This window comes from Triticum aestivum, chromosome 7B, assembly GCF_018294505.1.
Source record: "Triticum aestivum cultivar Chinese Spring chromosome 7B, IWGSC CS RefSeq v2.1, whole genome shotgun sequence".
Classification (NCBI taxonomy): Eukaryota; Viridiplantae; Streptophyta; class Magnoliopsida; order Poales; family Poaceae; genus Triticum; species Triticum aestivum.
The window spans coordinates 29096722-29110525 of NC_057813.1; positions in this window are offsets into that span (position 1 = coordinate 29096722).

Below are 13804 nucleotides of genomic sequence, written 5' to 3' on the forward strand. Positions count from 1 at the left end.
GCATAACAACATACGTTGTTCCCTTTGTCATCGGTATGTTACTTGTCCGAGATTCGATCGTCGGTATCCAATACCTAGTTCAATCTCGTTATCGACAAGTCTCTTTACTCGTTCTGTAATACTTCATCTTATAACTAACTCATTAGTTACATGCTTGCAAGGCTTAGGTGATGAGCATTGCCGAGAGGGCCCAGAGATACCTCTCCGACAATCGGAGTGACAAAACCTAATCTCGAATTATGCTAACTCAACATGTACCTTCGGAGACACCTGTAGTACTCCTTTATAATCACCCAGTTACGTTGTGACGTTTGGTAGTACCCAAAGTGTTCCTCCGGTAAACGGGAGTTACACAATTCTCATAGTTACAGGAACATGTATAAGTCATGAAGGAAGCAATAGCAGAATACTAAACGATCAAGTGCTAAGCTAACGGGATGGGTCATGTCAATCACCTCATTCTCCTAATGATGTGATCCCATTAATCAAATGACCACACATGTCAATGGTTAGGAAACATAACCATCTTTGATTAATGAGCTAGTCAAGTAGAGGCATACTAGTGACTATATGTTTGTCTATGTATTCACACATGTATCATGTTTCCGGTTAATACAATTCTAGCATGAATAATAAACATTTATCATGATATGAGGAAATAAATAATAACTTTATTATTGCCTCTAGGGCATATTTCCTTCAGGAACCATGTGTGCATGATGGCCCAAAACATTGCGCCCTTTTGCTCCGTGCCATGGATCGGATCGAGGCTAGTGGCCAACCATGCATCGCACAATAGCTCATCCTCCCACATGTTGAATCTTTCTCCTCTACCCCTCTTCTTCGGATCACTGGGAAAATCATCTGGATCATCGTCCTCGTCCTCCTGTTGCTATTCGGAGGCCCAATCCTGCTGTTGTGTGCGCGTGACGGTCTGGGTGTAGCCCTACTATGTGATGGTGTAGTTGCCGGACTGGGTGGGATCCAAGTCTTCCACATGCCCTCGTCCTCATAGCCTCCTCCCCCTCCTCCGCCTCCATCCTGGATGATGTTAAACATCTTCCTGTCTTCATCGTCGTATGGCGGCTCCCCGCTCTTTAGGCACAATAGCGAACAACGTGCGGGCACCCATCTTCTTCGCGCTCGGATAAGTTGCATCGAAGAACATTCCAAGAAGAGTAGCAGAGCCACTTTTACGTCAATGATGTAAAGCACTTGCTCGGTAACGGTTGCCGTGGACTTCCTATGGAGCTGCTTAGTGGTGTAGAAGTGTGGAGCCTTGTAATGCTCCGACCATGGCGACGTCCATACGGTGGGTGACACTATTGGGTCACCGCGGCCCAGGCCGCGACCTCCACCTCGTCCGCGACTAGGAAGCCTACCACCATGTCCGCCACGAGCATGCCCTTCGTCAGCATTCTATTTCTTGATTGTTTCCTCCTTTGCAACCTTCGCTTTGATACGATGATTTTTCCGCTTCGACGAGTTGATCTTTTGGGCGAGCGTGATGCTGGGATCCTCCACCACCTCCATCTCCGACAGGCTATCCTCCGGTTTCATGCATCGCGATGGGAGGGAAGAATAGAGTTGGGAGAAAAGCGCGGGAATTGGGTGGAGAGCGGCGGCATGGAAGGAGAGAGTGGGCATTTTTCCACAGAAACAAGGCGAGCAGCTACAAAAGCGTGGGCTCTGCCTACCTTTTGGGTGGATCAGTGTCAAAGTCCGACATGTCTCGTGTCTGGACTCCGGCAAAGCCCCCCACGTTTGGTTCTTGTTTGCGGGAAAATCATGGTCTGAACTGATCCATGAACGGATGGGGTCGGTGTTGGATGGCTTCCGGGGTCCGGACAGCTACGTCCAGACAGACGCTATCGGTTTGAGGGTCCGCATTGGAGACGCCATAACACCATGTGTTATAATGCATAAATTTTAACAATGAGCTTATCAAAAATAAAATTAGAATATATGAGAATATGGTACCATATTCAACATAGAAGTAAATGGAGGGTGGAGACATGTTATATTGTCTTTGAAGGAAATATGCCCTAGAGGCAATAATAAAGTTGTTATTTATATTTCCTTATATCATGATAAATGTTTATTATTCATGCTAGAATTGTATTAACCGGAAACTTGATACATATGTGAATACATAGAAAAAACACAGCGTCCCTAGTAAGCCTCTACTAGACTAGCTCGTTAATCAAAGATGGTTAAGTTTCCTAACCATAGACATGTGTTGTCATTTGATGAACGGGATCACATCATTAGGAGAATGATGTGATGGACAAGACCCATCCGTTAGCTTAGCATAATGATCGTTAAGTTTTATTGCTATTGCTTTCTTCATGACTTATACATATTCCTTTGACTATGAGATTATGCAACTCCCGAATACCGGAGGAATACCTTGTGTGCTATCAAACATCACAACGTAATTGGGTGATTATAAAGATGCTCTACAGGTATCTCCGAAGGTGTTTGTTGGGTTGGCATAGATCAAGATTAGGATTTGTCACTCCGAGTATCGGAGAGGTATCTCTAGGCCCTCTCGATAATGCACATCATAATAAGCCTTGCAAGCAATGTGACTAATGAGTTAGTTGTGGGATGATGTATTACAAAACGAGTAAAGAGACTTGCCAGTAACGAGATTGAACTAGTTATGAAGATACGGACGATCGAATCTCGGGCAAGTAACATACCGATGACAAAGGGAATAACATATGTCATTATAACAGTTCGATAAAGATCTTCGTAGAATATGTGGGAGCGAATATGAGCATCCAGGTTACGCTGTTGGTTATTGATCGGAGAGGAGTCTTAGTCATGTCTACATAGTTCTCGAACCCGTAGGGTCCGCACGCTTAACGTTCGATGACGACTTGTATTATATGAGTTGTGTGATTTGGTAACCGAATGTTGTTCGGAGTCCCAAATGAGATCACGGACATGACGAGGAGTCTCGAAATGGTCGGGAGGTAAAGATTGATATATTGTATGATAGTATTCGGACACCGGAAGTGTTCCCGAATGTATAGGGTACATATCGGAGTATCGGGGGGAGGGGGGGGGGGTTACCGGACCCCCCGGGGGAAGATATGGGCGATATGGTCCTTAGGAGGAAGCACACCATCCCACATAGGGGTCGCCCCCCAAGGAAGGAGGCCGAATTGGATTAGGAGGAGGGGCGGCGCCCCCCTCTTTCCTTCTCCCCCCTCTCTTCCCTTCTCCCCCTTCCGGTGAAAGGAAAGGGGGGAGGCCGATTTGGACTAGGAGCCCAAGTAGGATTCCTCCTACTTGGGTACGCCTAGGTCTGCCTCTCTTCCCTCCCTCCTTTATATACGTGGGGAGGGGGCACCAAGAACACACATCAAACATTGTTAGCTGTGTGCGGCGCCCCCCTCCACAGTTTACGCCTCCGGTCATATTCACATAGTGCTTAGGCAAAGCCCTGCGCGGATCACTTCACCATCACCGTCACCACGCCATCATGCTGACGAAACTCTCCCTCGACACTTTGCTGGATCAAGAGTTCGAGGGACGTCATCGAGCTGAGCATGTGCAGAACTCGGAGGTGTCGTACGTTTAGTGCTTGATCGGTCAGAATGAGAAGAAGTTCGACTACATCAACCGCGTTAACAAACGCTTCCGCTTTCGGTCTACGAGGGTACGTGGCCACACTCTTCCCTTCTCGTTGCTATGCATCTCCTAGATAGATCTTACATGAGCGTAGGATTTTTTTTGAAATTGCATGCTACGTTCCCCAATAGTGATATCAGAGCCAGGTCTATGCGTAGATGATATGCACGAGTAGAATACAAAGAGTTGTGGGCGGTGATATTCATACTGATTACCACCAACATCTTATTTTTATTCGGTGGTATTATTGGATGAAGTGGCCCGGACCAACCTTACATGACCACGTTCATGAGACCGGTTCCACCGGCAGACATGCAACTAGTTTTACATAAAGGTGGCTGGCGGGTGTCTGTTTCTCCAGCTTTAATTGAATCGAATTTGACTACAGCGGGTCCTTGTTGAAGGTTAAAATAGCAAACTTGAAAAACACCGTTGTAGTTTTGATGCGTAGGTAAGAACGGTTCTTACTAGAAGCCCATAGCAGCCACGTAAAACTTGCAACAACAAAGTAGAGGATGTCTAACTTGTTTTTGCAGGGCATGTTGTGATGTGATATGGTCAAGACATGATGTGATATACGTTATTGTATGAGATGATCATGTTTTGTAAAAGTTATCGGCAACTGGCAGGAGCCTTATGGTTGTCGCTTTATTGTATGAAATGCAAACGCCATGTAATTGCTTTACTTTATCACTATGCGTTAGTGATAGTTGTAGAAGCAATAGTTGGCGAGACGACCACGATGCTACGATGGAGATCAAGGTGTCAAGCCAGTGATGATGGAGATCATGACGGTGCTTTGGAGATGGAGATCAAAGGCACAAGATGATGATGGCCATATCATGTCATATATTTTGATTGCATGTGATGTTTATATTTTATGCATCTTATTTTGCTTAGTATGGCGGTAGCATTATAAGATGATCCCTTACTAAAATTTCAAGGTATAAGTGTTCTCCCTGAGTATGCACCGTTGAGACAGTTCGTTGTGCCGAGACACCACGTGATGATCGGGTGTGATAAGCTCTACATTCACATACAACGGGTGCAAGATAGTTTTCCACATGCAGAATACTCGGGTTAAACTTGACGTGCCTAGCATGTACAGACATGGCCTCAGAACACTGGAGACCGAAAGGTCAAACCTGAATCATATAGTAGATATGATCAACATAGAGTTGTTCACCGTTGAAAACTACTCCATCTCACGTGATGATCGGACATGGTTTAGTTGATTTGGATCACGTGATCATTTAGATGACTCGAGGGATGTCTATCTAAGTGGGAGTTCTTAAGTAATATGATTAATTGAACTTAGTCCTGATAGTTTTTGCATATCTATGTTGTAGATCAATGGCCTGTGCTACCGTTCCCTTGAATTTTAATGCATTCCTAGAGAAAGCTAAGTTGAAAAATGATGGTAGCAACTACACAAACTGGGTCTGTAACTTGAGGATTATCCTCATTGCTGCACATAAGAATTATGTCCTTGATGCACCGCTAGGTGTCCCTCCCCAGCAACTGCAGACATTGTGAACGCCTGACAGTCATGTGTTGATGACTACTCGGTAGTTTAGTGTGCCATACTTTACGGCTTAGAATCGGGACTTCAAAGACGTTTTGAACGTCATGGAGCATATGAGATGTTGCAGGAGTTGAAGTTAATATTTCAAGCAAATGCCCGAGTTGAGAGATATGAAGTCTGCATCAAGATGGAGGAGAACAGTTCTGTCAGTGAACACATACTCAGAATGTCTGGGTATCATAACCACTTGACTCAGTTGGGAGTTAATCTTCCAGATGATAGTGTTATTGACAGAGTTCTTCAATCACCGCCACCAAGCTATAAAGGCTTCGTGATGAACTATAATATGCAAGGGATGGAGAAGACTATCCCCGAGCTCTTCGCAATGCTCAAAGCTGCGGAGGTAGAAATCAAGAAGGAGCATCAAGTGTTGATGGTTAACGATACCACTAGTTTCAAGAAAAAGGACAAAGGAAAGAAGGGGAACTTCAAGAAGAATGGTATGCAAGTTACCACTCCCGGAAAGAAGCACAAGTCTGGACCTAAGCCTGAAACTGAGTGCTTCTACTGCAAAGGGATTGGCCACTGGAAGCGGAACTGCCCCAAGTATTTGGCGGATAAGAAGGATGGCAAAGTGAACAAAGGTATATTTGATATACATGTTATTGATGTGTACCTTACTAATGCTCGTAGTAGTGCTTGGGTATTTGATTCCGGTTCGGTTGCTCATATTTGTAACTCGAAATAGGGACTACAGATTAAACGAAGATTGGCTAAGGACGAGGTGATGATGCGCGTCGAGAATGGTTCCAAGGTCGATGTGATCACCGTCGGCACGCTACCTCTACATCTACTTTCAGAATTAGTTTTAGACCCGAATAATTGTTATTTGGTGCCAGCATTGAGCATGAACATTATATCCAGATCTTATTTAATGCGAGACAGTTATTCATTTAAATCATAAAATAATGGTTGTTCTATTTATATGAGTAATATCTTTTATCGTCATGCATCCTTGAGGAGTGGTCTATTTTTGTTCAATCTCGATCGTGGTGATACACATCTTCATAATATTGATGCCAAAAGATGCAAAGTTGATAATGATAGTGCAACATATTTGTGGCACTGCCGTTTAGGTCATATTGGTGTAAAGCGCATGAAGAAACTCCATGCAGATGGACTTTTGGAATCACTTGATTATGAATCATTTGATGCTTGCAAACCATGCCTCATGGGCAAGATGACTAAAACTCCATTCTCCGGAACAATGGAGTGAGCTACTGACTTATTGGAAACAATACATACCGATGTATGTGGTCCAATGGGTGTTGAGGCTCGCGGCAGGTTTCGTTATTTTCAGATATTCACAGATGATTTGAGCAAATATGGGTATATCTACTTAGTGAAACACAAATCTGGAACATTTGAAAAGTTCAAAGAATTTCAGAGTGAAGTGGAGAATCATCATAACAAGAAAATAAAGTTTCTACGATCTGATCATGGAGGCGAATATTTGAGTTACGAGTTCGGCCTTCATTTAAAACAATGTGGAATAGTTTCACAACTCACGCCACCTAGAACACCACAGCCTAATGGTGTGTCCGAACGTCGTAACCGTACTTTATTAGATATGGTGTGATCTATGATGTCTCTTACCGATTTACCACTATCATTTTGGGGTTATGCATTAGAGACAGATGCATTCACTTTAAATAGGGCACCATCTAAATCCTTTAAGACGACACCGTATGAACTTTGGTTTGGCAAGAAACCTAAGCTGTTGTTTCTTAAAGTTTGGGGTTGTGATGCTTATGTGAAAAAGCTTCAGCCTGATAGGCTCGAACCCAAATCGGAGAAGTGCGTCTTCATAGGATACCCAAAAGAGACTGTTGGGTACACCTTATATCAGAGATCCGAAGGCAAGATCTTTGATGCTAAGAATGGATCCTTTCTAGAGAAGGAGTTTCTCTCGAAAAAAGTGGGTGGGAGGAAAGTAGAACTTGATGAGGTAATTGTAACTTCTCTCAAATTGGAAAGTAGCTCATCATAGAAAATTGTTCCCGTGATGCCTACACCAACTAGTGAGGAAGCTAATGATAATGATCATGAAACATTGGATCAAGTTGCTACCGAACCTCGCAGGTCAACCAGAGCATGTTCCGTACCAGAGTGGTACGGTAATCATGTTGTGGAAGTCATGATACTAGACCATGACGAACCTACGAACTATGAGGAAGTGATGATGAGCCCAGATTTCTCAAAATGGCTTGAGGCCATGAAATCTGAGATGGGATCCATGTATGAGGACCAAGTATGGACTTTGGTTGACTTGCTCGATGATCGGCAAGCCATAGAGAATAAATGGATCTTCAAGAAGAAGACTGACGCTGATGGTAATGATACTATCTACAAAGCTCGACTTGTCGCGAAAGATTTTCGAAAAGTTCAAGGAGTTGACTACGATGAGACCTTCTCACCCGTAGCGATGTTTAAGTCTGTGTGAATCATGTTAGCAATTGCCACATTTTATGATTATGAAATCTGTCAAATGGACGTCAAGACTGCATTCCTTAATGGATTTCTTAAAGAAGAGTTGTATATGATGCAACCAGAATGTTTTGTCGATCCTAAAGGTGCTAACAAAGTGTTCAAGCTCCAGCGATCCATTTATGGACTGGTGCAAGCATCTCGGAGTTGGAATATACACTTTGATGAGGTGATCAAAGCATATGGTTTTATACAGACTTTTGGAGAAGCCTGTATTTACAAGAAAGTGAGTGGGAGCTCTGTAGCATTTCTAATGTTATATGTGGATGACATATTGTTGATTGGAAATGATATAGAATTTCTGGATAGCATAAAAGGATACTTGAATAAAAGTTTTTCAATGAAAGACCTCGGTGAAGCTGCGTATATATTGGGCATCAAGATCTATAGAAATAGATCAAGACGCTTAATTGGACTTTCACAAAGCACATACGTTGATAATGTTTTGAGGAAGTTTAAAATGGATCAGTCAAAGAAAGGGTTCTTGCCTGTGTTACAAGGTGTGAAGTTGAGTCACCCAATGCCCGACCACTACAGAAGATAGAGAGAAAATGAAAGTCATTCCCTATGCCTCAGCCATAGGTTCTATCATGTATGCTATGCTGTGTACCAGACCTGATGTGTGCCTTGCTATAAGTCTAGCAGGGAGGTACCAAAGTAATCCAGGAGTTGATCACTGGACAGCGGTCAAGAACATCCTGATGTACCTGAAAAGGACTAAGGATATGTTTCTCGTTTATGGAGGTGACAAAGAGCTCATCGTAAATGGTTACGTTGATGCTAGCTTTGACACTAATACGGACGAATCTAAGTCACAAAACGGACACGTGTTTATATTGAATGGTGGAGTTGTCAGTTGGTGTAGTTCCAAGTAAGGCGTCGTGGCAGGATCTACATGTGAAGCGGAGTACATAGCTGCTTCGGAAGCAGGGAATGAAGGAGTCTTGATGAAGGAGTTCATATCTGATCTAGGTGTAATACCTAGTGCATCGGGTCCAATGACAATCTTCTGTGACAATACTGGAGCAATAGCCTTGGCGAAGGAATCCAGATTTCACAAAAGAACTAAACACATCAAGAGACGTTTCAACTCCATCTGTGATCAAGTCAAGGAGGGAGACATAGAGATTTGCAAAATACATACGGATCTGACTGTAGCAGACCCATTGACTAAGCCTCTTCCACGAGCAAAACATGATCAACACCAAGACTCTATGGGTGTTAGTATCATTACTTTGTAATCTAGATTATTGACCCTAGTGCAAGTGGGAGACTGAAGGAAATATGCCCTAGAGGCAATAATAATGTTGTTATTTATATTTCCTTATATCATGATAAATGTTTATTATTCATGCTAGAATTGTATTAACCGGAAACTTGATACATGTGTGAATACATAGACAAAACACAGTGTCCATAGTAAGCCTCTACTAGACTAGCTCGTTAATCAAAGATGGTTAAGTTTCCTAACCATAGACATGTGTTGTCATTTGATGAATGAGATGACATCATTAGGAGAATGATGTGATGGACAAGACCCATCCGTTAGCTTCGCATAATGATTGTTAAGTTCTATTGCTACTGCTTTCTTCATGACTTATACATATTCCTTTGACTATGAGATTATGCAACTCCCGGATACCGGAGGAACCTTATGTGCTATCACACATCACAACGTAATTGGGTGATTATAAAGATGCTCTACAGGTATCGCCAAAGGTGTTTGTTTGGTTGGCATAGATCGAGATTAGGATTTGTCACTCCGAGTATCGAAGAGGTATCTCTGGGCCCTCTCGGTAATGCACATCATAATAAGCCTTGCAAGCAATGTGACTAATGAGTTAGTTTCGGGATGATGTATTACAGAACGAGTAAAGAGACTTGCCAGTAACGAGAATGAACTAGGTATGAAGATACCGATGATCGAATCTCGGGCAAGTAACATACCTATGACTAAGGGAATAATGTATGTTGTCATAACGGTTCGACCGATAAAGTTCTTCGTAGAATATATGGTAGCCAATATGAGCATCTAGGTTCCTCTATTGGTTATTGACCGGAGAGGAGTCTCGGTCATGTCTACATAGTTCTCGAACCCGTAGGGTCTGCACGCTTAATGTTCGATGACGATTTGTATTATATGAGTTATGTGATATGGTGACTGAATGTTGTTCGGAGTCCCAGATGAGATCACAAACATGACGAAGAGTCTCGAAATGGTCAAGAGGTAAATATTGATATATTGAATGATAGTATTCGGACACCGGAAGTGTTCTGGAATGTATCGGGTACATATCGAAGTACTGGGGGGTTACCGGACCCCCCCCCCCCCGGGGGGGAAGATATGGGCCATATGGGCCTTAGGAGGAAGCATACCAGCCCACATAGGGGTGCCCCCCAAGGAAGGAGGCCGAATTGGATTAGGAGGAGGGGGCGGCGCCCCGTCTTTCCTTCTCCCCCCTCTCTTCCCTTCTCCCCCTTTCGGTAAAAGGAAAGGGGGGAGGCCGACTTGGATTAGGAGCCCAAGTAGGATTCCTCCTACTTGGGCACGTGTAGGGCAGCCTCTCTCCCCCTCCCTCTTTTATATACGTGGGGAGGGGGCGCCTAAAACGCACATCAAACATTGTTAGCCCTGTGCGGCGCCCCCCTCCACAGTTTACGCCTCCGGTCATATTCACGTAGTGCTTAGGCGAAGCCCTGCGCGGATCACTTCACCATCACCATTACCACGCTGTCGTGCCGATGAAACTCTCCCTCGACACTTTGCTGGATCAAGAGTTCGAGGGACGTCGTCGAGCTGAATGTGTGCAGAACTCAGAGGTGTCATCGTTCGGTGCTTGATTGGTCGGAACAAGAAGAAGTTCGACTACATCAACCGTGTTAACAAATGCTTCTGCTTTCGGTCTATGAGGGTACATGGACACACTCTTCCCCTCTCGTTGCCATGCATCTCCTAGATTGATCTTACGTGAGCGTAGGAATTTTTTTGAAATTGCATGCTACGTTCCCCAACAGTCTTGTGACCAAGGTTGTTAGAGTCGTAATTCTGAATCTGGTTAGAGTCCCCATGGTAGGGTCACAAATAGTAGAATCTCCATTATCAGAACCGTAGAAATGTAGATTTTACTAAGCAGAATCATAGAATCATATGAGCCATTATGGACCGTAATGTCATAGAATCGTACAATAGAGTCGTGATTCTAACAACCTTTGTTGTGACATTCAAATTCAATTGTTTATTGTTGAGAATATAAAAATAATGATGTGGGAGGGATTTCTGTGATTTGAAGGGCTTTCATGTGATGGAAAGTGAAAAGTTTAATGGTTGCATGGGCGCTTGATGATGTGGAGGGAGTGCATGTGGTGGAAAATAGAAAGTGAAAGGTTGATGGCTTGCATGCGCTTGATGACGTGGGCTTGCATTTACATTTAAATGGCAAGTGGCATGTGTGGGTCATATATGATGAAGTGGATATGTTGCATGTTAAATAAAGAGTAAGATGTGTGGATGAACTTTTTTTAAGTATATAGGATTCCTTTACTAGTAGTACTTCCACAAAAAAATACTAGTAGTACTACTATTTTTTGGTGGGTCTCTCAGTTGCCCGTATATGTAGGACGTACCACCGGAATTCCATTTCTTACCGAGTATTTGAAACACTCAACAATGGTCAAAAAACATCCGCACAAGCTTTGTCGGGTGTTCGACAAAGAACACTTTGCTCGAGGAGTGTATGCCGAGTACCCTTTGCCGAGTGTAACCTGGTGCACCACAAAAAAACGACGACTATGTTTTTGCTTAGTTCTCTAGTTTGTGTACGCGGGAAAGCTTGTGAACATGAAGACAAAAAAGATGTGTCGCCGGCCTACACGAGTGTGTCACCGATGATCCCCGCCTAGATGGCCAACTGCATGCCCTCCCCGTCGACCTCCTTCCTGGCAACGATGATTTTGTCGAGTTCCCTAGCTTGTGTACTCAGCAAAGCTTGTGAACATGAACACAAAAGTCACCGACGAGCCCCGCCATGATGGCCAACCGCACCCCCCCGACTTTCTTCATGGCCTCTAACACTGCTTCGCCGCCAATTTTCATCTTGTTGACGAGGAGATGGAGGTTCGGAACCGCTCGGTGTAGTTGTCCCGAGGCATGTGCTTTACCCCTCGACGTGACCCTCGGTCTCCAAGTACCCGCCGCTGGACGTCGGTGTTCTCCCTGATGTCCTGGGCCCTGCCCATTGGGTGGCCCTGCCTTAGTCAATGTAGCCTCGGGCAATGGTGGTTTGGGCCTGTGAGGGCGAGCAGCGCGGAGAAGGAAGAGAGAAGGAGCAGGATTCAGAGGAGAGAAAGCGCAGCAAGAAGCGGTGCCTACACGAAAGTGATGGAGCGGAGGCGCAACAACGACAGTTGTGCAATGTGATGTGTGCATACATGAGCTAGCGATAAGGGTAGATGTGTATGTGTGTATGTTGTTGATACTCTCAGATGTATTCAATTGTTAAATTTGACCCAGTGTGTTGTTGCTTGTATGGGTATAACATGCACATTGTGTTTGGTAGGCGTCCTGGGATGGATACTATGCATTTTCTAGCAGATGTGCTAGATCTGTATAGTGCCTATCTTGGGACGTTCCATGAGATCCCTTCCTAGTTTTAATTACTGCTTTGAGTCATTTATTGATGAAATATTTGTATGTTCAAACTTTTATCCATATCATACCCCACTGATCATGTCTATTAAGATGTTGGGTAATCCAGTATGTTCTTGAGTACTTGGGAGAAACCTTGTTGTTAGTAACTACATGGAATTGCATAAAGTTTAATGTTTTGATATCATGTTGTGGTGTAATTCTCTAATAGTGATGTCTGAATGTCACCTACATGTCACTTCATTAATATGGTCCTAGAGGAGAACATTATGTGATAAATTTATCTATGATGGGTGGTCGGAGTGACAGATATAATGAATCCCAAATTTATGAATTGTTGCCTCAGGAGTAATGGGGACCCTAGAACCTAATGATCTTTAGATGTTATGGTAGTTATCCTATTGTATTTGCATATGCTTACAAATAGGGCATAATCATAAGTATGCATAAGTTCAGGTAAGGGCGGTGCATAAACATAGGCTTCAACACACAACACTTACCAAAGCATGAAATTTATAGTCAATTGAACTAGGTAAGAACATCATGGTGAAATACCTGATGTCCTCAAGGACGATTTTATCCATATAAGAAACACAACCAACTTGCCCTTAGCACAATCAAGGATTGGGTCATTTGCTGCACTCATTTACTTTTATTCCAATTCATATTCTTACACTTGCTCTCTCAATCCAACAAATAATATTTGTAGCTTTTACAATTATTCCTTTATAGTTTTCATTGGCCATTTCCTTCTACTTCTTATTGAGTTGGACACTCTTAATTATCGAAAAGATCTAGAATTAATCCCTTACACTTGTGGGTTATTAGTGCTCATGCACAAACTCTAGTTTTCATATGAGGCAACCATCAATACAACCCACAAAGGCAAGAAGCAGGGTATTACCTCCCTCAGAGGGCATGACCTTGGGTAAATCCATGTCATGTGTGCACCTAGTTCCTATGCATCTATGTGACCCAATGATTGCTCAAATAGTACTTTTCTTGATCCCACCTTTTGGGTTTTCTCTCCAGTTTGCATGCAAAATCAAACTTCGAATCGGTTCCCCTCCCGGTGGCTAGCTTGGGTTGCATGAGCATATACATTTATGATTAACTCAATGTACCATCCATCCAATACATGATATACTAAATGTGATCTACTCTAAGAAGGAAATCATTAGTTAAGGGGTACCCCTTATAAAGGTTACTCTCAAACCTCTCTGGTGATGACATGTGGCTCATCACATGTGCGTCACTTGTCATCACCAAAGAGTTTTTGTTGGTTTTACCAATGATCGGAGAGGGGTGGAAGGATGCACTTTGTGCATTTTCACAAGATCTGTTTTTCAAAATTGAAATATCTCATAACTAAGCATCCGAATTGCAAATCGTTTACACCATTGCATTTCTTGTGTCAAGATCTTGTTGATAGATTTGAAAGCATT